We start from the raw sequence: 24,134 nt of genomic DNA on the forward strand, positions 1-24,134 counted from the left end.
CGGGGAATCAGAGCCGAGGAATCAGAGGCGGGGAATCAGAGTTGGGGAATCAGAGGTGGGGAATCAGAGTTGGGGAATCAGAGGCAGGGACTTAGATATTGGGAAACAGAGGCGGGGAATCAAAGGAGGGGAAACAGAGGCGGGGAATCAGATATGGGGAATCAGAGGTGGGGAATCGGAGGCAGAGAATTAGATTTGCGGAATCAGAGGCAGGGAATCAGAAACAGACGCAGGGAATCAGAGGCCGGGAATCAGAGGCCGGAATCAGATGCCGGGAATAAGAGGCCGGGAATCAGAGGTGGGGAATCAGAGTCCGGGAATCAGAGATGGGGATTTAGAGGCGGGGAATGAGATATGGGGAATCAGAGGCGGGGAATCAGAGGCGGGGAAACAGAGGCGGGGAATCAGATATGGGGAATCAGAGCTGGGGAATCAGAGGCAGGGGATCAAACACGGGGAATCAGAGGCGGGGAATCACAGCTGGGGAATCAGAGGTGGGGAATCAGAGTTGGGGAATCAGAGGCGGGGAATCAGAGCTGGGGAATCAGAGGTGGGGAATCAGAGTCGGGGAATCAGAGGCAGGGAATCGGATGTGCGGAATCAGAGATGGGGAATCAGAGGTGGGGAATCAGAGGCGGTGAATCTGAGATGGGGAATCAGAGGCGTGGAATCAGAGGCAGGTTTTCAGACACGGGGATTCAGAGGCTGGGAATCAGACGGGGGGAATCAAAGGCGGGGAATGAAGCTGGGGAATCAGAGGCAGGGAATCAGAGTTGGGGATTCAGAGGCGGGGAATCAGATATGGGGAAACAGAGGCGGGGAATCAGAGGCGGGCAAACAGAGGCGGGGAATTAGATATGGGGAATCAGTGGTGGGGAATCAGAGGTGGTGAATCAGGGATGGGGAATCACAGGCGGCGAATCAGAGGCAGGGAATAGAACGCGGGGAATCAGAGGCAGGGAATCAGAGCTGGGGAATAAGAGGCGGGGAATCATAGTTGGGAATCAGAGGCGGGGAATCAGATATGGGGAAACAGAGGCGGGGAATCAGGGGCGGGGAAACAGAGGCGGGGAATCAGATATGGGGAATCGGATGTGGGGAATCAGAGGCGGGGAATCAGAGCTGTGGAATCAGAGGCGGGGAATCAGAGTTGGGGCATCAGAGGTGGGGAATTAGATATGGGGAAACAGAGGCGGGGAATCAGAGGCGTGGAAACAGAGGCGGGGAATCAGATATGTGGGAATCAGAGGTGGGGAATCAGAGGCAGGTAATCAGATGTGCGGAATCAGAGATGGGGAATCAGAGGCAGGGAATCAGAATCAGAAGCGGGGAGTCAGAGGACGGGAATCAGAGGCCTGGAATCAGATGCTGGGAATAAGAGGCCGGGAATCAGAGGTGGGGAATCAGAGTCCGGGAATCAGAGATGGGGAGTCAGAGGCGGGGAATGAGATATGGAGAATCAGAGGCGGGGAATCAGAGGCGGGGAAACAGAGGTGGGGAATCAGATATGGGGAATCAGAGGTGGCGAATCAAAGGCGGTGAATCAGAGATGGGGAATCAGAGGCGGGGAATCAGAGGCAGGGAATCAAACACGGGGAATCAGAGGCGGGGAATCAGAGCTGGGGAATCAGAGGCTGGGAATCAAAGTTGGGGAATCAGAGGCAGGGAATCAGATATGGGGAAACAGGGGCGCGGAATCAGAGGCGGGGAAACAGAGGCAGGGAATCAGATATGGGGAATCAGAGGCGGGGAATTAGAGTTGGGGAATCAGAGGCGGGGAATCAGAGGCGGGGAAACAGAGGCGGGGAATCAAACACGGGGAATCAGAGGTGGGGAATCAGAGGTTGGGAATCAGATGCAGGGAATCAGAGGCGGGGAATCAGAGGCGGGGAATCAGAGGCAGGGAATCAGAGGCGGGGAATCAGAGGCGGGGAATCAGAGGCCGGGAATCAGATATGGGGAAACAGAGGCGGGGAAACAGAGGCTGGGGATCAGATATGGGGAATCAGAGGTGGGGAATCAGAGGTAGGGAATCAGAGGCAGGGAATCAGAGGCTTGGAATCAGATGCAGGGAATCAGATGCGGGGAATCAGAGGCGGGGAATCAGAGCTGGGGAATCAGATGCTGGGAATCAAAGTTGGGGAATCAGAGGCAGGGAATCAGATATGGGGAAACAGGGGTGGGGAATCAGAGGCGGGGAAACAGAGGCGGGGAATCAGATATGGGGAATCAGAGGCGGGGAATTAGAGTTGGGGAATCAGAGGCGGGGAATCAGAGGCGGAGAAACAGAGGCGGGGAATCAAACACGGGGAATCAGAGGTGGGGAATCAGAGGTTGGGAATCAGAGGCAGGGAATCAGAGGCGGGGAATCAGAGGCGGGGAATCAGAGGCAGGGAATCAGATGTGCGGAATCGGAGATGGGGAATCAGAGGCAGGGAATCAGAGGCGGGGAATCAGAGGCGGGGAACCAGAGGCCGGGAATCAGATATGGGGAAACAGAGGCGGGGAATCAGAGGCGGGGAAACAGAGGCTGGGAATCAGATATGGGGAATCAGAGGTGGGGAATCAGAGGTTGGGAATCAGAGGCAGGGAATAAGAGGCTTGGAATCAGATGCAGGGAATCAGATGCGGGGAATCAGAGGCGGGGAATCAGAGCTGGGGAATCAGAGGTGGGGAATTAGAGTTGTGGAATCAGAGGCGGGGACTTAGATATTGGGAAACAGAGGCGGGGAATCAGAGGCGGGGAAACAGAAGCGGGGAATCAGATATGGGGAATCAGAGATGGGGAATCAGAGGCAGGGAATCAGATGTGCGGAATCAGAGATGGGGAATCAAAGGCAGGGAATCAGAATCAGTAGCAGGGAATCAGAGGTGGGGAATCAGAGTCCGGGAATCAGAGATGGGGATTCAGAGGCGGGGAATGAGATATGGGGAATCAGAGGCGGGGAATCAGAGGCGGGGAAACAGAGGCGGGGAATCAGATATGGGGAATCAGAGGTGGCGAATCAAAGGCGGTGAATCAGAGTTGGGGAATCAGTGGCCGGGAATCAGAGGCAGGGAATCAAACACGGGGAATCAGAGGCGGGGAATCATAGCTGGCGAATCAGAGGCGGGGAATCAGAGGTGGGGAATCAGAGGCGGGGAATCAGATATTGGGAATCAGAGGTGGGGAATCAGAGGCGGGGAAACAGAGGCGGGGAATCAGATATGGGGTATCAGAGGTGGGGAATCAGAGGTTGTGAATCAGAGATGGGGAATCAGAGGCGGGGAATCAGAGGCCGGTAATCAGACGCGGGGAATCAGAGGCGGGGAATCAGAGCTGGGAAATTAGAGGCAGGGAATCAGAGTTGGGGATTCAGAGGCGGGGAATCAGATATGGGGAAACAGAGGCGGGGAATCAGATGCGGGCAAATAGAGGCGGGGATCAGATATGGGGAAACAGAGGCGGGGAATCAGAGGCGGGGAAACAGAGGCGTGGAATCAGATATGGGGAATCAGAGGTGGGGAATCAGAGCTGGGGAATCAGAGGCAGGGAATCAGAGGCGGGGAATCAGAGGAAGGGAATCAGATGTGGGGAATCAGAGGCGGGGAATCAGAGCTGGGGAATCAGAGGCGGGGAATCAGAGTTTGGGAATCAGAGGCGTGGAATTAGATATGGGGAAACAGAGGCGGGGAATCAGAGGCGGGGAAACAGAGCTGGGGAATCAGAGGCGGGGAAATCAGAGTTGGGGAATCGGAGGCGGGGAATCAGATATGGGGAATCGGAGGCGGGGAATTAGAGGCACGGAAAGAGAGGCGGGGAATCAGATATGGGGAATCAGAGGTGGGGAATCAGGGGTGGGGCATCAGAGGCTGGGTATCAGACACGGGGATTCAGAGGCGGGGAATCAGAGGCAGGGAATCAGATGTGCGGAATCAGAGATGGGGAATCAGAGGCAGGGAATCAGATGTGCGGAATCAGAGATGGGGAATCAAAGGCAGGGAATCAGAATCAGAAGCAGGGAATCAGAGGCCGGGAATCAGAGGCCGGAATCAGATGCCGGGAATAAGAGGCCGGAAATCAGAGGTGGGGAATCAGAGTCCGGGAATCAGAGATGGGGATTCAGAGGCGGGGAATGAGATATGGGGAATCAGAGGCGGGGAATCAGAGGCGGGGAAACAGAGGCGGGGAATCAGATATGGTGAATCAGAGGTGGCGAATCAAAGGCGGTGAATCAGAGATGGGGAATCAGAGGCCGGGAATCAGAGGCAGGGAATCAGACGCGGGGAATCAGAGGTGGTGAATCAGAGATGTGGAATCAGAGGCGGGGAATCAGAGGCAGGGAATCAGACGCGGGGAATAAGAGGCGGGGAATCATATCTGGCGAATCAGAGGTGGGGAATCAGAGGTGGGGAATCAGAGGCGGGGAATCAGATATTGGGAATCAGATCTGGGGAATCAGAGATGGGGAATCAGAGGCAGGGATCAGAATCAGAAGCGGGGAATCAGAGGCCGGGTACAGAGGCCGGGAATCAGATGCCGGGAATAAGAGGCCAGGAATCAGAGTCCGGGAATCAGAGATGGGGAATCAGAGGCGGGGAATGAAATATGGGGAATCAGAGGCGGGGTATCAGAGGCGGGGAAACAGAGGCGGGGAATCTGATATGGGGAATCAGGGTGGCGAATGAAAGGCGGGGAATCAGAGGCAGGGAATCAAACACGGGGAATCAGAGGCGGGGAATCAGAGCTGGGGAATCAGAGGCGGGGAATCAGAGTTGGGGAATCAGAGGCGGGGAATCAGATATGGGGAAACAGAGGCGGGGAATCAGATATGGGGAATCAGAGGTGGGGAATCAGAGGATGGGAAACAGAGGCAGGGAATCAGAGGCAGGGAGTCAGAGGCGGGGAATCAGAGGCAGTGAATCAGATGTGCAGAATCAGAGATGGGGAATCAGAGGCAGCGAATCAGAGGCGGGGAATCAGAGGCGGGGAATCAGAGGCCGGGAATCAGAGGCCGGGAATCAGAGGCCGGGAATCAGAGGCCGGCAATCAGAGGCCGGGAATCAGAGATGGGGATTCAGAGGCGGGGAATCAAACACGGGGAATCAGAGCTGGGGAATCAGAGGCAGGGAATCAGAGGCGGGGAATCAGAGGAAGGGAATCAGATGTGGGGAATCAGAGGCGGGGAATCAGAGCTGGGGAATCAGAGGCGGGGAATCAGAGTTTGGGAATCAGAGGCGTGGAATTAGATATGGGGAAACAGAGGCGGGGAATCAGAGGCGGGGAAACAGAGCTGGGGAATCAGAGGCGGGGAAATCAGAGTTGGGGAATCGGAGGCGGAGAATCAGATATGGGGAATCAGAGGCGGGGAATCAGGGGTGGGGTATCAGAGGCTGGGTATCAGACACGGGGATTCAGAGGCGGGGAATCAGAGGCAGGGAATCAGATGTGCGGAATCAGAGATGGGGAATCAGAGGCAGGGAATCAGATGTGCGGAATCAGAGATGGGGAATCAAAGGCAGGGAATCAGAATCAGAAGCAGGGAATCAGAGGCCGGGAATCAGAGGCCGGAATCAGATGCCGGGAATAAGAGGCCGGAAATCAGAGGTGGGGAATCAGAGTCCGGGAATCAGAGATGGGGATTCAGAGGCGGGGAATGAGATATGGGGAATCAGAGGCGGGGAATCAGAGGCGGGGAAACAGAGGCGGGGATACAGATATGGTGAATCAGAGGTGGCGAATCAAAGGCGGTGAATCAGAGATGGGGAATCAGAGGCCGGGAATCAGAGGCAGGGAATCAGACGCGGGGAATCAGAGGTGGTGAATCAGAGATGTGGAATCAGAGGCGGGGAATCAGAGGCAGGGAATCAGACGCGGGGAATAAGAGGCGGGGAATCATAGCTGGCGAATCAGAGGCGGGGAATCAGAGGTGGGGAATCAGAGGCGGGGAATCAGATATTGGGAATCAGAGGTGGCGAATCAGAGACGGGGAAACAGAGGCGGGGAATCAGATATGGGGTATCAGAGGTGGGGAATCAGAGGTTGTGAATCAGAGATGGGGAATCAGAGGCGGGGAATCAGAGGCCGGTAATCAGACGCGGGGAATCAGAGGAGGGGAATCAGAGCTGGGAAATTAGAGGCAGGGAATCAGAGTTGGGGTTTCAGAGGCGGGGAATCAGATATGGGGAAACAGAGGCGGGGAATCAGAGGCGGGCAAATAGAGGCGGGGTTCAGATATGGGGAAACAGAGGCGGGGAATCAGAGGCGGGGAATCAGAGCTGGGGAATCAGAGGTGGATAATCAAAGTTGGGGAATCAGAGGCGGGGAATTAGATTTGCGGAATCAGAGATGGGGAATCAGAAGCAGGGAATCAGAGGCCGGGAATCAGAGGCCGGAATCAGATGCCGGGAATAAGAGGCCGGGAATCAGAGGGGGGGAATCAGAGTCCGGGAATCAGAGATGGGGAATCAGAGGCGGGGAATGAGATATGGGGAATCAGAGGAGGGGAATCAGAGGCGGGGAAACAGAGGCGAGGAATCAGATATGGGGAATCAGAGGTGGCGAATCAAAGGCGTTGAATCAGAGATGGGGAATCAGAGGCGTGGAATCAGAGGCAGGGAATCAAACACGGGGAATCAGAGGCGGGAAATCAGAGCTGGGGAATCAGAGGCGGGGAATCAGAGTTGGGGAATCAGAGGCGGGGAATCAGAGCTGGGGAATCAGAGGTGGGGATCAGAGTCGGGGAATCAGAGGCAGGGAATCAGATGTGCGGAATCAGAGATGGGGAATCAGAGGTGGGGAATCAGCGGCTGTGAATCAGAGATGGGGAATCAGAGGCGGGGAATCAGAGGCAGGAAATCAGACACGGGGACTCAGAGGCTGGGAATCAGACGGGGGGAATCAAAGGCGGGGAATCAGAGCTGGGGAATCAGAGGCGGGGAATCAGAGTTGGGGAATCAGAAGCGGGGAATCAGATATGGGGAAACAGAGGAGGGGAATCAGAGGCGGGGAAACAGAGGCGGGGAATCTGATATGGGGAATCAGAGGTGGCGAATGAAAGGCGGTGAATCAGAGATGGGGAATCAGAGGCGGGGAATCAGAGGCAGTGAATCAAACACGGGGAATCATAGGTGGGGAATCAGAGCTGGGGAATCAGAGGCGGGGAATCAGAGTTGGGGAATCAGAGGCGGGGAATCAGATATGGGGAAACAGAGGCTGGGAATCAGAGGCAGGGAAACAGAGGTGGGGAATCATATATGGGGAATCAGAGGTGGGGAATCAGAGGTTACGAAACAGAGGCAGGGAATCAGAGCTGGGGAATCAGAGGCGGGGAATCAGAGCTGGGGAATCAGAGGCAGGGAATCAGAGTTGTGGATTCAGAGGCGGGGAATCAGAGCTGGGGAATCAGAGGCGGGGAATCAGAGGCGGGGAAATAGATATGGGGAAACAGAGGCGGGGAATTAGAGGCGGGGAAACAGAGGCGGGGAATCAGATATGGGGAATCAGAGGTGGGGAATCAGAGGCAGGGAATCAGATGTGCGGAATCAGAGATGGGGAATCAGAGGCAGGGATCAGAATCAGAAGCGGGGAATCAGAGGCCGGGATCAGAGGCCGGGAATCAGATGCCGGGAATAAGAGGCCAGGAATCAGAGTCCGGGAATCAGAGATGGGGAATCAGAGGCGGGGAATGAAATATGGGGAATCAGAGGCGGGGTATCAGAGGCGGGGAAACAGAGGCGGGGAATCTGATATGGGGAATCAGGGTGGCGAATGAAAGGCGGTGAATCAGAGATGGTGAATCAGAGGCGGGGAATCAGAGCTGGGGAATCAGAGGCGGGGAATCAGAGTTGGGGAATCAGAGGCGGGGAATCAGATATGGGGAAACAGATGCGGGGAATCAGATATGGGGAATCAGAGGTGGGGAATCAGAGGATGGGAAACAGAGGCAGGGAATCAGAGGCGGGGAGTCAGAGGCGGGGAATCAGAGGCAGGGAATCAGATGTGCAGAATCAGAGATGGGGAATCAGAGGCAGCGAATCAGAGGCGGGGAATCAGAGGCGGGGAATCAGAGGCCGGGAATCAGAGGCCGGGAATCAGAGGCCGGGAATCAGAGGCCGGCAATCAGAGGCCGGGAATCAGAGATGGGGATTCAGAGGCGGGGAATCAAACACGGGGAATCAGAGCTGGGGAATCAGAGGCAGGGAATCAGAGGCGGGGAATCTGAGGAAGGGAATCAGATGTGGGGAATCAGAGGCGGGGAATCAGAGCTGGGGAATCAGAGGCGGGGAATCAGAGTTTGGGAATCAGAGGCGTGGAATTAGATATGGGGAAACAGAGGCGGGGAATCAGAGGCGGGGAAACAGAGCTGGGGAATCAGAGGCGGGGAAATCAGAGTTGGGGAATCGGAGGCGGGGAATCAGATATGGGGAATCAGAGGCGGGGAATTAGAGGCACGGAAAGAGAGGCGGGGAATCAGATATGGGGAATCAGAGGTGGGGAATCAGGGGTTGGGTATCAGAGGCTGGGTATCAGACACGGGGATTCAGAGGCGGGGAATCAGAGGCAGGGAATCAGATGTGCGGAATCAGAGATGGGGAATCAGAGGCAGGGAATCAGATGTGCGGAATCAGAGATGGGGAATCAAAGGCAGGGAATCAGAATCAGAAGCAGGGAATCAGAGGCCGTGAATCAGAGGCCGGAATCAGATGCCGGGAATAAGAGGCCGGGAATCAGAGGTGGGGAATCAGAGTCCGGGAATCAGAGATGGGGATTCAGAGGCGGGGAATGAGATATGGGGAATCAGAGGCGGGGAATCAGAGGCGGGGAAACAGAGGCGGGGAATCAGATATGGCGAATCAGAGGTGGCGAATCAAAGGCGGTGAATCAGAGATGGGGAATCAGAGGCCGGGAATCAGAGGCAGGGAATCAAACACGGGGAATCAGAGGAGGGGAATCAGAATTAGGGAATCAGAGATGGGGAATCAGATGTGCGGAATCAGAGATGGGGAATCAGAGGTGGGGAATCAGAGGCTGTGAATCAGAGATGGGGAATCAGAGGCGGGGAATCAGAGGCAAGAAATCAGACACGGGGTTTCAGAGGCTGGGAATCAGATGGGGGAATCAAAGGCGGGGAATCAGAGCTGGGGAATCAGAGGCAGGGAATCAGAGTTGGGGATTCAGAGGCGGGGAATCAGATATGGGGAAACAGAGGCGGGGAATCAGAGTCGGGCAAACAGAGGCGGGGAATTAGATATGGGGAATCAGAGGTGGGGAATCAGAGGTGGTGAATCAGAGATGGGGAATCACAGGCGGGGAATCAGAGGCAGGGAATAGAACGCGGGGAATCAGAGGCAGGGAATCAGAGTTGGGGCATCAGAGGTTGGGAATTAGATATGGGGAAACAGAGGCGGGGAATCAGAGGCGGGGAAACAGAGGCGGGAAATCAGATATGGGGAATCAGAGGTGGGGAATCAGAGGAAGGGAATCAGATGTGCGGAATCAGAGATGGGGAATCAGAGGCAGGGAATCAGAATCAGAAGCGGGGAATCAGAGGCCGGGAAACAGAGGTGGGGAATCAGATAAGGGGAATCAGAGGTGGGGAATCAGAGGCAGGGAATTAGATTTGCGGAATCAGAGATGGGGAATCAGAAGCAGGGAATCAGAGGCAGGGAAACAAACACGGGGAATCAGAGGCGGGGAATCAGAGCTGGGGAATCAGAGGCTGGGAATCAAAGTTGGGGAAACAGAGGCAGGGAATCAGATATGGGGAAACAGGGGCGGGGAATCAGAGGCGGGGAAACAGAGGCTGGGAATCAGATATGGGGAATCAGAGGTGGGGAATCAGAGGCGGGGAATCAGAGCTGGGGAATCAGAGGTGGGGAATCAAAGTTGGGGAATCAGAGGCGGGGACTTAGATATGGGGAAACAGAGGCGGGGAATCAGAGACGGGGAAACAGAGGCGGGGATTCAGATATGGGGAATCAGAGGTGGGGAATCAGAGGCAGGGAATTAGATGTGCGGAATCAGAAATGGGGAATCAGAGGCAGGGAATCAGAATCAGAAGCAGGGAATCAGAGGCCGGGAATCACAGGCCGGAATCAGATGCCGGGAATAAGAGGTCGGGAATCAGAGGTGGGGAATCAGAGTCCGGGAATCAGAGATGGGGAATCAGAGGCGGGGAATGAGATATGGGGAATCAGAGGCGGGGAATCAGAGGCGGGGAAACAGTGGCGAGGAATCAGATATGGGGAATCAGAGGTGGCGAATCAAAGGCGGTGAATCAGAGATGGGGAATCAGAGCTGGGGAATCAGAGGCAGGGGATCAAACACGGGGAATCAGAGGCGGGGAATCACAGCTGGGGAATCAGAGGTGGGGAATCAGAGTTGGGGAATCAGAGGCGGGGAATCAGAGCTGGGGAATCAGAGGTGGGGAATCAGAGTCGGGGAATCAGAGGCAGGGAATCGGATGTGCGGAATCAGAGATGGGGAATCAGAGGTGGGGAATCAGAGGCGGTGAATCTGAGATGGGGAATCAGAGGCGGGGAATCAGAGGCAGGTTTTCAGACACGGGGATTCAGAGGCTGGGAATCAGACGGGGGGAATCAAAGGCGGGGAATGAAGCTGGGGAATCAGAGGCAGGGAATCAGAGTTGGGGATTCAGAGGCGGGGAATCAGATATGGGGAAACAGAGGCGGGGAATCAGAGGCGGGCAAACAGAGGCGGGGAATTAGATACGGGGAATCAGTGGTGGGGAATCAGAGGTGGTGAATCAGAGATGGGGAATCACAGGCGGGGAATCAGAGGCAGGGAATAGAACGCGGGGAATCAGAGGCAGGGAATCAGAGCTGGGGAATAAGAGGCGGGGAATCATAGTTGGGAATCAGAGGCAGGGAATCAGATATGGGGAAACAGAGGCGGGGAATCAGGGGCGGGGAAACAGAGGCGGGGAATCAGATATGGGGAATCGGATGTGGGGAATCAGAGGCGGGGAATCAGAGCTGTGGAATCAGAGGCGGGGAATCAGAGTTGGGGCATCAGAGGTGGGGAATTAGATATGGGGAAACAGAGGCGGGGAATCAGAGGCGTGGAAACAGAGGCGGGGAATCAGATATGGGGAATCAGAGGTGGGAAATCAGAGGCAGGTAATCAGATGTGCGGAATCAGAGATGGGGAATCAGAGGCAGGGAATCAGATGCTGGGAATAAGAGGCCGGGAATCAGAGGTGGGGAATCAGAGTCCGGGAATCAGAGATGGGGAGTCAGAGGCGGGGAATGAGGTATGGAGTATCAGAGGCGGGGAATCAGAGGCGGGGAAACAGAGGTGGGGAATCAGATATGGGGAATCAGAGGTGGCGAATCAAAGGCGGTGAATCAGAGATGGGGAATCAGAGGCGGGGAATCAGAGGCAGGGAATCAAACACGGGGAATCAGAGGCGGGGAATCAGAGCTGGGGAATCAGAGGCTGGGAATCAAAGTTGGGGAATCAGAGGCAGGGAATCAGATATGGGGAAACAGGGGCGGGGAATCAGAGGCGGGGAAACAGAGGCAGGGAATCAGATATGGGGAATAAGAGGCGGGGAATTAGAGTTGGGGAATCAGAGGCGGGGAATCAGAGGCGGGGAAACAGAGGCGGGGAATCAAACGGGGAATCAGAGGTGGGGAATCAGAGGTTGGGAATCAGATGCAGGGAATCAGAGGCGGGGAATCAGAGGCGGGGAATCAGAGGCAGGGAATCAGATGTGCGGAATCGGAGATGGGGAATCAGAGGCAGGGAATCAGAGGCGGGGAATCAGAGGCGGGGAATCAGAGGCCGGGAATCAGATATGGGGAAACAGAGGTGGGAAAACAGAGGCTGGGGATCAGATATGGGGAATCAGAGGTGGGGAATCAGAGGTTGGGAATCAGAGGCAGGGAATCAGAGGCTTGGAATCAGATGCAGGGAATCAGATGCGGGGAATCAGAGGCGGGGAATCAGAGCTGGGGAATCAGATGCTGGGAATCAAAGTTGGGGAATCAGAGGCAGGGAATCAGATATGGGGAAACAGGGGTGGGGAATCAGAGGCGGGGAAACAGAGGCGGGGAATCAGATATGGGGAATCAGAGGCGGGGAATTAGAGTTGGGGAATCAGAGGCGGGGAATCAGAGGCGGGGAAACAGAGGCGGGGAATCAAACACGGGGAATCAGAGGTGGGGAATCAGAGGTTGGGAATCAGAGGCAGGGAATCAGAGGCGGGGAATCAGAGGCGGGGAATCAGAGGCAGGGAATCAGATGTGCGGAATCGGAGATGGGGAATCAGAGGCAGGGAATCAGAGGCGGGGAATCAGAGGCGGGGAACCAGAGGCCGGGAATCAGATATGGGGAAACAGAGGCGGGGAATCAGAGGCGGGGAAACAGAGGCTGGGAATCAGATATGGGGAATCAGAGGTGGGGAATCAGAGGTTGGGAATCAGAGGCAGGGAATAAGAGGCTTGGAATCAGATGCAGGGAATCAGATGCGGGGAATCAGAGGCGGGGAATCAGAGCTGGGGAATCAGAGGTGGGGAATTAGAGTTGTGGAATCAGAGGCGGGGACTTAGATATTGGGAAACAGAGGCGGGGAATCAGAGGCGGGGAAACAGAAGCGGGGAATCAGATATGGGGAATAAGAGATGGGGAATCAGAGGCAGGGAATCAGATGTGCGGAATCAGAGATGGGGAATCAAAGGCAGGGAATCAGAATCAGTAGCAGGGAATCAGAGGTGGGGAATCAGAGTCCGGGAATCAGAGATGGGGATTCAGAGGCGGGGAATGAGATATGGGGAATCAGAGGCGGGGAATCAGAGGCGGGGAAACAGAGGCGGGGAATCAGATATGGGGAATCAGAGGTGGCGAATCAAAGGCGGTGAATCAGAGATGGGGAATCAGAGGCCGGGAATCAGAGGCAGGGAATCAAACACGGGGAATCAGAGGCGGGGAATCATAGCTGGCGAATCAGAGGCGGGGAATCAGAGGTGGGGAATCAGAGGCGGGGAATCAGATATTGGGAATCAGAGGTGGGGAATCAGAGGCGGGGAAACAGAGGCGGGGAATCAGATATGGTGTATCAGAGGTGGGGAATCAGAGGTTGTGAATCAGACATGGGGAATCAGAGGCGGGGAATCAGAGGCCGGTAATCAGACGCGGGGAATCAGAGGCGGGGAATCAGAGCTGGGAAATTAGAGGCAAGGAATCAGAGTTGGGGATTCAGAGGCGGGGAATCAGATATGGGGAAACAGAGGCGGGGAATCAGATGCGGGCAAATAGAGGCGGGGATCAGATATGGGGAAACAGAGGCGGGGAATCAGAGGCGGGGAAACAGAGGCGTGGAATCAGATATGGGGAATCAGAGGTGGGGAATCAGAGGTTGGGAATCAGAGGCTGGGAATCAGAGGCTGGGAATCAGATGCATGGAATCAGATGCGGGGAATCAGAGGCGGGGAATCAGAGCTGGGGAATCAGAGGTGGGGACTCAAAGTTGGGGAATCAGAGGCGGGGACTTAGATATGGGGAAACAGAGGCGGGGAATCAGAGGCGGGGAATCAGAGGCGGGGAAACAGAGGCGAGGAATCAGATATGGGGAATCAGAGGTGGCGAATCAAAGGCGGTGAATCAGAGATGGGGAATCAGAGGCGGGGAATCAGAGGCAGGGGATCAAACACGGGGAATCAGAGGCGGGGAATCAGAGCCGAGGAATCAGAGGCGGGGAATCAGAGTTGGGGAATCAGAGGTGGGGAATCAGAGTTGGGGAATCAGAGGCAGGGACTTAGATATTGGGAAACAGAGGCGGGGAATCAAAGGAGGGGAAACAGAGGCGGGGAATCAGATATGGGGAATCAGAGGTGGGGAATCGGAGGCAGAGAATTAGATTTGCGGAATCAGAGGCAGGGAATCAGAAACAGACGCAGGGAATCAGAGGCCGGGAATCAGAGGCCGGAATCAGATGCCGGGAATAAGAGGCCGGGAATCAGAGGTGGGGAATCAGAGTCCGGGAATCAGAGATGGGGATTTAGAGGCGGGGAATGAGATATGGGGAATCAGAGGCGGGGAATCAGAGGCGGGGAAACAGAGGCGGGGAATCAGATATGGGGAATCAGAGCTGGGGAATCAGAGGCAGGGGATCAAACACGGGGAATCAGAGGCGGGGAATCACAGCTGGGGAATCAGAGGTGGGGAATCAGAGTTGGGGAATCAGAGGCGGGGAATCAGAGCTGGGGAATCAGAGGTGGGGAATCAGAGTCGGGGAATCAGAGGCAGGGAATCGGATGTGCGGAATCAGAGATGGGGAATCAGAGGTGGGGAATCAGAGGCGGTGAATCTGAGATGGGGAATCAGAGGCGTGGAATCAGAGGCAGGTTTTCAGACACGGGGATTCAGAGGCTGGGAATCAGACGGGGGGAATCAAAGGCGGGGAATGAAGCTGGGGAATCAGAGGCAGGGAATCAGAGTTGGGGATTCAGAGGCGGGGAATCAGATATGGGGAAACAGAGGCGGGGAATCAGAGGCGGGCAAACAGAGGCGGGGAATTAGATATGGGGAATCAGTGGTGGGGAATCAGAGGTGGTGAATCAGGGATGGGGAATCACAGGCGGGGAATCAGAGGCAGGGAATAGAACGCGGGGAATCAGAGGCAGGGAATCAGAGCTGGGGAATAAGAGGCGGGGAATCATAGTTGGGAATCAGAGGCGGGGAATCAGATATGGGGAAACAGAGGCGGGGAATCAGGGGCGGGGAAACAGAGGCGGGGAATCAGATATGGGGAATCGGATGTGGGGAATCAGAGGCGGGGAATCAGAGCTGTGGAATCAGAGGCGGGGAATCAGAGTTGGGGCATCAGAGGTGGGGAATTAGATATGGGGAAACAGAGGCGGGGAATCAGAGGCGTGGAAACAGAGGCGGGGAATCAGATATGTGGGAATCAGAGGTGGGGAATCAGAGGCAGGTAATCAGATGTGCGGAATCAGAGATGGGGAATCAGAGGCAGGGAATCAGAATCAGAAGCGGGGAGTCAGAGGACGGGAATCAGAGGCCTGGAATCAGATGCTGGGAATAAGAGGCCGGGAATCAGAGGTGGGGAATCAGAGTCCGGGAATCAGAGATGGGGAGTCAGAGGCGGGGAATGAGATATGGAGAATCAGAGGCGGGGAATCAGAGGCGGGGAAACAGAGGTGGGGAATCAGATATGGGGAATCAGAGGTGGCGAATCAAAGGCGGTGAATCAGAGATGGGGAATCAGAGGCGGGGAATCAGAGGCAGGGAATCAAACACGGGGAATCAGAGGCGGGGAATCAGAGCTGGGGAATCAGAGGCTGGGAATCAAAGTTGGGGAATCAGAGGCAGGGAATCAGATATGGGGAAACAGGGGCGCGGAATCAGAGGCGGGGAAACAGAGGCAGGGAATCAGATATGGGGAATCAGAGGCGGGGAATTAGAGTTGGGGAATCAGAGGCGGGGAATCAGAGGCGGGGAAACAGAGGCGGGGAATCAAACACGGGGAATCAGAGGTGGGGAATCAGAGGTTGGGAATCAGATGCAGGGAATCAGAGGCGGGGAATCAGAGGCGGGGAATCAGAGGCAGGGAATCAGAGGCGGGGAATCAGAGGCGGGGAATCAGAGGCCGGGAATCAGATATGGGGAAACAGAGGCGGGGAAACAGAGGCTGGGGATCAGATATGGGGAATCAGAGGTGGGGAATCAGAGGTAGGGAATCAGAGGCAGGGAATCAGAGGCTTGGAATCAGATGCAGGGAATCAGATGCGGGGAATCAGAGGCGGGGAATCAGAGCTGGGGAATCAGATGCTGGGAATCAAAGTTGGGGAATCAGAGGCAGGGAATCAGATATGGGGAAACAGGGGTGGGGAATCAGAGGCGGGGAAACAGAGGCGGGGAATCAGATATGGGGAATCAGAGGCGGGGAATTAGAGTTGGGGAATCAGAGGCGGGGAATCAGAGGCGGAGAAACAGAGGCGGGGAATCAAACACGGGGAATCAGAGGTGGGGAATCAGAGGTTGGGAATCAGAGGCAGGGAATCAGAGGCGGGGAATCAGAGGCGGGGAATCAGAGGCAGGGAATCAGATGTGCGGAATCGGAGATGGGGAATCAGAGGCAGGGAATCAGAGGCGGGGAATCAGAGGCGGGGAACCAGAGGCCGGGAATCAGATATGGGGAAACAGAGGCGGGGAATCAGAGGCGGGGAAACAGAGGCTGGGAATCAGATATGGGGAATCAGAGGTGGGGAATCAGAGGTTGGGAATCAGAGGCAGGGAATAAGAGGCTTGGAATCAGATGCAGGGAATCAGATGCGGGGAATCAGAGGCGGGGAATCAGAGCTGGGGAATCAGAGGTGGGGAATTAGAGTTGTGGAATCAGAGGCGGGGACTTAGATATTGGGAAACAGAGGCGGGGAATCAGAGGCGGGGAAACAGAAGCGGGGAATCAGATATGGGGAATCAGAGATGGGGAATCAGAGGCAGGGAATCAGATGTGCGGAATCAGAGATGGGGAATCAAAGGCAGGGAATCAGAATCAGTAGCAGGGAATCAGAGGTGGGGAATCAGAGTCCGGGAATCAGAGATGGGGATTCAGAGGCGGGGAATGAGATATGGGGAATCAGAGGCGGGGAATCAGAGGCGGGGAAACAGAGGCGGGGAATCAGATATGGGGAATCAGAGGTGGCGAATCAAAGGCGGTGAATCAGAGTTGGGGAATCAGTGGCCGGGAATCAGAGGCAGGGAATCAAACACGGGGAATCAGAGGCGGGGAATCATAGCTGGCGAATCAGAGGCGGGGAATCAGAGGTGGGGAATCAGAGGCGGGGAATCAGATATTGGGAATCAGAGGTGGGGAATCAGAGGCGGGGAAACAGAGGCGGGGAATCAGATATGGGGTATCAGAGGTGGGGAATCAGAGGTTGTGAATCAGAGATGGGGAATCAGAGGCGGGGAATCAGAGGCCGGTAATCAGACGCGGGGAATCAGAGGCGGGGAATCAGAGCTGGGAAATTAGAGGCAGGGAATCAGAGTTGGGGATTCAGAGGCGGGGAATCAGATATGGGGAAACAGAGGCGGGGAATCAGATGCGGGCAAATAGAGGCGGGGATCAGATATGGGGAAACAGAGGCGGGGAATCAGAGGCGGGGAAACAGAGGCGTGGAATCAGATATGGGGAATCAGAGGTGGGGAATCAGAGGTTGGGAATCAGAGTCTGGGAATAAGAGGCTGGGAATCAGATGCATGGAATCAGATGCGGGGAATCAGAGGCGGGGAATCAGAGCTGGGGAATCAGAGGTGGGGAATCAAAGTTGGGGAATCAGAGGCGGGGACTTAGATATGGGGAAACAGAGGCGGGGAATCAGAGGCGGGTAAACAGAGGCGGGGAATCAGATATGGGGAATCAGAGGTGGGGAATCAGAGGCAGGGAATTAGATTTGCGGAATCAGAGATGGGGAATCAGAAGCAGGGAATCAGAGGCCGGAAATCAGAGGCCGGAATCAGATGCCGGGAATAAGAGGCCGGGAATCAGAGGTGGGGAATCAGAGTCCGGGAATCAGAGATGGGGAATCAGAGGCGGGGAATGAGATATGGGGAATCAGAGGCGGGGAAACAGAGGCGAGGAATCAGATATGGGGAATCAGAGGTGGCGAATCAAAGGCGGTGAATCAGAGATGGGGAATCAGAGGCGGGGAATCAGAGGCAGGGGATCAAAGACGGGGAATCAGAGGTGGGGAATCAGAGCTGGGGAATCAGAGGCGGGGAATCAGAGTTGGGGAGTCAGAGGTGGGGATTCAGATATGGGGAATCAGAGGTGGGGAATCAGAGGCAGGGAATCAAACACGGGGAATCAGATGCGGGGAATCAGAGCTGGGGAATCAGAGGCGGGGAATCAGAGTTGGGGAATCAGAGGCGGGGAATCAGACGCAGGGAATCAATATGTGAAATCAGAGGTGGGGAATCAGACGCAGGGAATCAATATGGGAAATCAGAGTTGGGGAATCAGAGGTTGGGAATCAAAGGAAGGGAATCAGAGGCGAGGAATCAGAGCTGGGGAATCAGAGGCGGGGAATCAGAATTGGGGAATCAGAGATGGGGAATCAGAGATGGGGAATCAGAGCCGGGGAATCAGACGCGTGGAATCAGAGGTGGTGAATCAGTGATGTGGAATCAGAGGCGGGGAATCAGAGGCAGGGAATCAGACGCGGGGAATCAGAGGTGGGGAATCATAGCTGGCGAATCAGAGGCGGGGAATGAGATATGGGGAATCAGAGGCGGGGAATCAGAGGCGGGGAAACAGTGGCGAGGAATCAGATATGGGGAATCAGAGGTGGCGAATCAAAGGCGGTGAATCAGAGATGGGGAATCAGAGGCGGGGAATCAGAGGCAGGGGATCAAACACGGGGAATCAGAGGCGGGGAATCAGAGCTGTGGAATCAGAGGCGGGGAATCAGAGTTGGGGAATCAGAGGCGGGGAATCAGAGCTGGGGAATCAGAGGTGGGGAATCAGAGTCGGGGAATCAGAGGCAGGGAGTCGGATGTGCGGAATCAGAGATGGGTAATCAGAGGTGGGGAATCAGAGGCGGTGAATCTGAGATGGGGAATCAGAGACGGGGAATCAGTGGCAGGTTATCAGACACGGGGATTCAGAGGCTGGGAATCAGACGGGGGGAATCAAAGGCGGGGAATGAAGCTGGGGAATCAGAGGCAGGGAATCAGAGTTGGGGAATCAGAGGCGGGGAATCAGAGTTGGGGAATCAGAGGCGGGGAATCAGAGCTGCGGAATCAGAGGTGGGGATCAGAGTCGGGGAATCAGAGGCAGGGGATCAAACACGGGGAATCAGAGGCGGGGAATCAGAGCTGGGGAATCAGAGGCGGGGAATCAGAGTTGGGGAATCAGAGGCGGGGAATCAGAGCTGCGGAATCAGAGGTGGGGATCAGAGTCGTGGAATCAGAGGCAGGGAATCAGATGTGCGGAATCAGAGATGGGGAATCAGAGGCTGTGAATCAGAGATGGGGAATCAGAGGCGGGGAATCAGAGGCAAGAAATCAGACACGGGGTTTCAGAGGCTGGGAATCAGACGGGGGAATCAAAGGCGGGGAATCAGAGCTGGGGAATCAGAGGCAGGGAATCAGAGTTGGGGATTCAGAGGCGGGGAATCAGATATGGGGAAACAGAGGCGGGGAATCAGAGTCGGGCAAACAGAGGCGGGGAATTAGATATGGGGAATCAGAGGTGGGGAATCAGAGGTGGTGAATCAGAGATGGGGAATCACAGGCGGGGAATCAGAGGCAGGGAATAGAACGCGGGGAATCAGAGGCAGGGAATCAGAGTTGGGGCATCAGAGGTTTGGAATTAGATATGGGGAAACTGAGGCGGGGAATCAGAGGCGGGGAAACAGAGGCGGGAAATCAGATATGGGGAATCAGAGGTGGGGAATCAGAGGCAGGGAATCAGAGGCAGGGAATCAGAGATGGGGAATCAGAGGCAGGGATTCAGAATCAGAAGCGGGGAATCAGAGGCCGGGAAACAGAGGTGGGGAATCAGATATGGGGAATCAGAGGCGGGGAATCAGAGCTGGGGAATCAGAGGCGGGGAATCAGAGTTGGGGAATCAGAGGCAGGGAATCAGAGCTGGGGAATCAGAGGTGGGGATCAGAGTCGGGGAATCAGAGGCAGGGAATCAGATGTGCGGAATCAGAGATGGGGAATCAGAGGTGGGGAATCAGCGGCTGTGAATCAGAGATGGGGAATCAGAGGCGGGGAATCAGAGGCAGGAAATCAGACACGGGGACTCAGAGGCTGGGAATCAGACGGGGGGAATCAAAGGCGGGGAATCAGAGCTGGGGAATCAGAGGCGGGGAATCAGAGTTGGGGAATCAGAAGCGGGGAATCAGATATGGGGAAACAGAGGAGGGGAATCAGAGGCGGGGAAACAGAGGCGGGGAATCTGATATGGGGAATCAGAGGTGGCGAATGAAAGGCGGTGAATCAGAGATGGGGAATCAGAGGCGGGGAATCAGAGGCAGGGTATTAGATTTGCGGAATCAGAGATGGGGAATCAGAATCAGGGAATCAGAGGCCGGGAATCAGAGGCCGGAATCAGATGCCGGGAATAAGAGGCCGGGAATCAGAGGTGGGGAATCAGAGTCCGGGAATAAGAGATGGGGAATCAGAGGCGGGGAATGAGATATGGGGAATCAGAGGCGGGGAATCAGAGGCAGGGAATCAAACACGGGAAATCAGAGGCGGGGAATCAGAGCTGGGGAATCAGATGTGCGGAATCAGAGATGGGGAATCGGAGGTGGGGAATCAGAGGCTGTGAATCAGAGATGGGGAATCAGAGGCGGGGAATCGGAGGCAAGAAATCAGACACGGGGTTTCAGAGGCTGGGAATCAGACGGGGGAATCAAAGGTGGGGAATCAGAGCTGGGGAATCAGAGGCAGGGTATTAGATTTGCGGAATCAGAGATGGGGAATCAGAATCAGGGAATCAGAGGCCGGGAATCAGAGGCCGGAATCAGATGCCGGGAATAAGAGGCCGGGAATCAGAGGTGGGGAATCAGAGTCCGGGAATAAGAGATGGGGAATCAGAGGCGGGGAATGAGATATGGGGAATCAGAGGCGGGGAATCAGAGGCAGGGAATCAAACACGGGAAATCAGAGGCGGGGAATCAGAGCTGGGGAATCAGATGTGCGGAATCAGAGATGGGGAATCGGAGGTGGGGAATCAGAGGCTGTGAATCAGAGATGGGGAATCAGAGGCGGGGAATCGGAGGCAAGAAATCAGACACGGGGTTTCAGAGGCTGGGAATCAGACGGGGGAATCAAAGGTGGGGAATCAGAGCTGGGGAATCAGAGGCAGGGAATCAGAGTTGGGGATTCAGAGGCGGGGAATCAGATATGGGGAAACAGAGGCGGGGAATCAGAGGCGGGCAAACAGAGGCGGGAAATTAGATATGGGGAATCAGAGGTGGGGAATCAGAGGTGGTGAATCAGAGATGGGGTATCACAGGCGGGGAATCAGAGGCAGGGAATAGAACGCGGGGAATCAGAGGCAGGGAATCAGAGTTGGGGCATCAGAGGTTGGGAATTAGATATGGGGAAAAAGAGGCGGGGAATCAGAGGCGGGGAAACAGAGGCGGGATATCAGATATGGGGAATCAGAGGTGGGGAATCAGAGGCAGGGAATCAGATGTGCGGAATAGGAGATGGGGAATCAGAGGCAGGGAATCAGAATCAGAAGCGGGGAATCAGAGGCCGGGAATCAGAGGCCGGGAATCAGATGCTGGGAATAAGAGGCCGGGAATCAGAGGTGGGGAATAAGAGTCCGGGAATCAGAGATGGGGAATCAGAGGCGGGGAATCAGAGGCAGGGAATCAAACACTGGAAATCAGAGTCGGGGAATCAGAGCTGGGGAATCAGAGGCGGGGAATCAGAGTTGGGGAATCAGAGGCAGGGAATCAGATATGGGGAAACAGGGGCAGGGAATCAGAGGCGGGGAAACAGAGGCGGGGAATCAGATATGGGGAATCAGAGGTGTGGAATCAGAGGTTGGGAATCAGAGGCAGGGAATCAGAGGCGGGGAAACAGAGGCGGGGAATCAGATATGGGGAATCAGAGGTGGCGAATCAAAGGCGGTGAAACAGAGATGGGGAATCAGGGCAGGAAATCAGAGGCAGGGAATCAAACACGGGGAATCAGAGCTGGGGAATCAGAGGCGGGGAATTAGAGTTGGGGAATCAGAGGAGGGGAATCAGAGGCGGGGAAACAGAGGCGGGGAATCAGATATGGGGAATCAGAGGTGGGGAATCAGAGGTTGGGAATCAGAGGCAGGGAATCAGAGGCGGGAAATCAGAGGCGGGGAATCAGATGTGCCGAATCGGAGATGGGGAATCAGAGGCAGGGAATAAGAGGCGGGGAATCAGAGGCGGGGAATCAGAGGCCGGGAATCAGATATGGGGAAACAGAGGTGGGGAATCAGAGGCGGGGAAACAGAGGCGGGGATTCACATATGGGGAATCAGAGGTGGGGAATCAGAGGTTGGGAATCAGAGGCAGGGAATCAGAGGCTTGGAATCAGATGCAGGGAATCAGATGCGGGGAATCAGAGGCGGGTAATCAGAGCTGGGGAAACAGAGGTGGGGAATCAGAGTTGGGGAATCAGAGGCGGGGACTTAGATATTGGGAAACAGAGGCGGGGAATCAGAGGCGGGGAAACAGAGGCGGGGAGTCAGATATGGGGAATCAGAGGTGGGGAATCAGAGGCAGGGAATCAGATGTGCGGAATCAGAGATGGGGAATCAGAGGCAGGGAATCAGAATCAGAAGCAGGGAATCAGAGGCCGGGAATCAGAGGCCTGAATCAGATGCCGGGAATAAGAGGCCGGGAATCAGAGGTGGGGAATCAGAGTCCGGGAATCAGAGGCGGGGAAACAGTGGCGGGGAATCAGATATGGGGAATCAGCGGTGGCGAATCAAAGGTGGTGAATCAGAGATGGGGAATCAGAGGCCGGGGATCAGAGGCAGGGAATCAAACACGGGGAATCAGAGGCGGGGAATCAGAGCTGGGGAATCAGAGGCGGGGAATCAGAGTTGGGGAATCAGAGGCGGGGAATCAGACGCAGGGAATCAATATGGGAAATCAGAGGTGTGGAATGAGTGGTTGGGAATCAGAGGAAGGGAATCAGAGGTGAGGAATCAGAGCTGGGGAATCAGAGGCGGGGAATCAGAATTGGGGAATCAGAGATGGGGAATTAGAGATGGGGAATCAGAGGCGGGGAATCAGACGCGGGGAAACAGAGGTGGTGAATCAGAGATGTGGAATCAGAGGCGGGGAATCAGAGGCAGGGAATCAGACGCGGGGAATCAGAGGCGGGGAATCATAGCTGGCGAATCAGAGGTGGGGAATCAGAGGCGGGGAAACAGTGGTGAGGAATCAGATAAGGGGAATCAGAGGTGGCGAATCAAAGGCGGTGAATCAGAGATGGGGAATCAGAGGCGGGGAATCAGAGGCAGGGGATCAAACACGGGGAATCAGAGGCGGGGAATCAGAGCTGGGGAATCAGAGGCGGGGAATCAGAGTTGGGGAATCAGAGGCGGGGAATCAGAGATGGGGAATCAGAGGTGGGGAATCAGAGTCGGGGAATCAGAGGCAGGGAATCGGATGTGCGGAATCAGAGATGGGGAATCAGAGACGGGGAATCAGAGTTGGGGAATCAGAGGCGGGGAATCAGACGCAGGGAATCAATATGGGAAATCAGAGGCGGGGAATCAGAGGCAGGGAATCAGACGCGGGGAATAAGAGGCGGGGAATGATAGCTGGCGAATCAGAGGTGGGGAATCAGAGGTGGGGAATCAGAGGCGGGGAATCAGATATTGGGAATCAGAGATGGGGATTCAGAGGCGGGGAATGAGATATGGGGAATCAGAGGCGGGGAATCAGAGGCGGGGAAACAGAGGCAGGAAATCAGACACGGGGATTCAGAGGCTGGGAATCAGACGGGGGGAATCAAAGGCGGGGAATCAGAGCTGGGGAATCAGAGGCAGGGAATCAGAGTTGGGGATTCAGAGGCGGGGAATCAGATATGGGGAAACAGAGGCGGGGAATCAGAGGCAGGCAAACAGAGGCGGGGTATTAGATATGGGGAATCAGAGGTGGGGAATCAGAGGTGGTGAATCAGAGATGGGGAATCACAGGCGGGGAATCAGAGGCAGGGAATAGAACGCGGGGAATCAGAGGCAGGGAATCAGAGTTGGGGCATCAGAGGTTGGGAATTAGATATGGGGAAACAGAGGCGGGGAATCAGAGGCGGGGAAACAGAGGCGGGAAATAAGATATGGGGAATCATAGGTGGGGAATCAGAGGCAGGGAATCAGATGTGCGGAATCAGAGATGGGGAATCAGAGGCAGGGAATCAGAATCAGAAGCGGGGAGTCAGAGGCCGGGAATCAGAGGCCGGGAATCAGATGCTGGGAATAAGAGGCCGGGAATCAGAGGTGGGGAATCAGAGTCCGGGAATCAGAGATGGGGATTCAGAGGCGGGGAATGAGATATGGAGAATCAGAGGCGGGGAATCAGAGGCGGGGAAAGAGAGGTGGGGAATCAGATATGTGGAATCAGAGGTGGCGAATCAAAGGCGGTGAATCAGA

The sequence above is a fragment of the Narcine bancroftii genome, chromosome 7 (genome assembly GCF_036971445.1).
Source record: "Narcine bancroftii isolate sNarBan1 chromosome 7, sNarBan1.hap1, whole genome shotgun sequence".
In the NCBI taxonomy this organism is placed as follows: Eukaryota; Metazoa; Chordata; class Chondrichthyes; order Torpediniformes; family Narcinidae; genus Narcine; species Narcine bancroftii.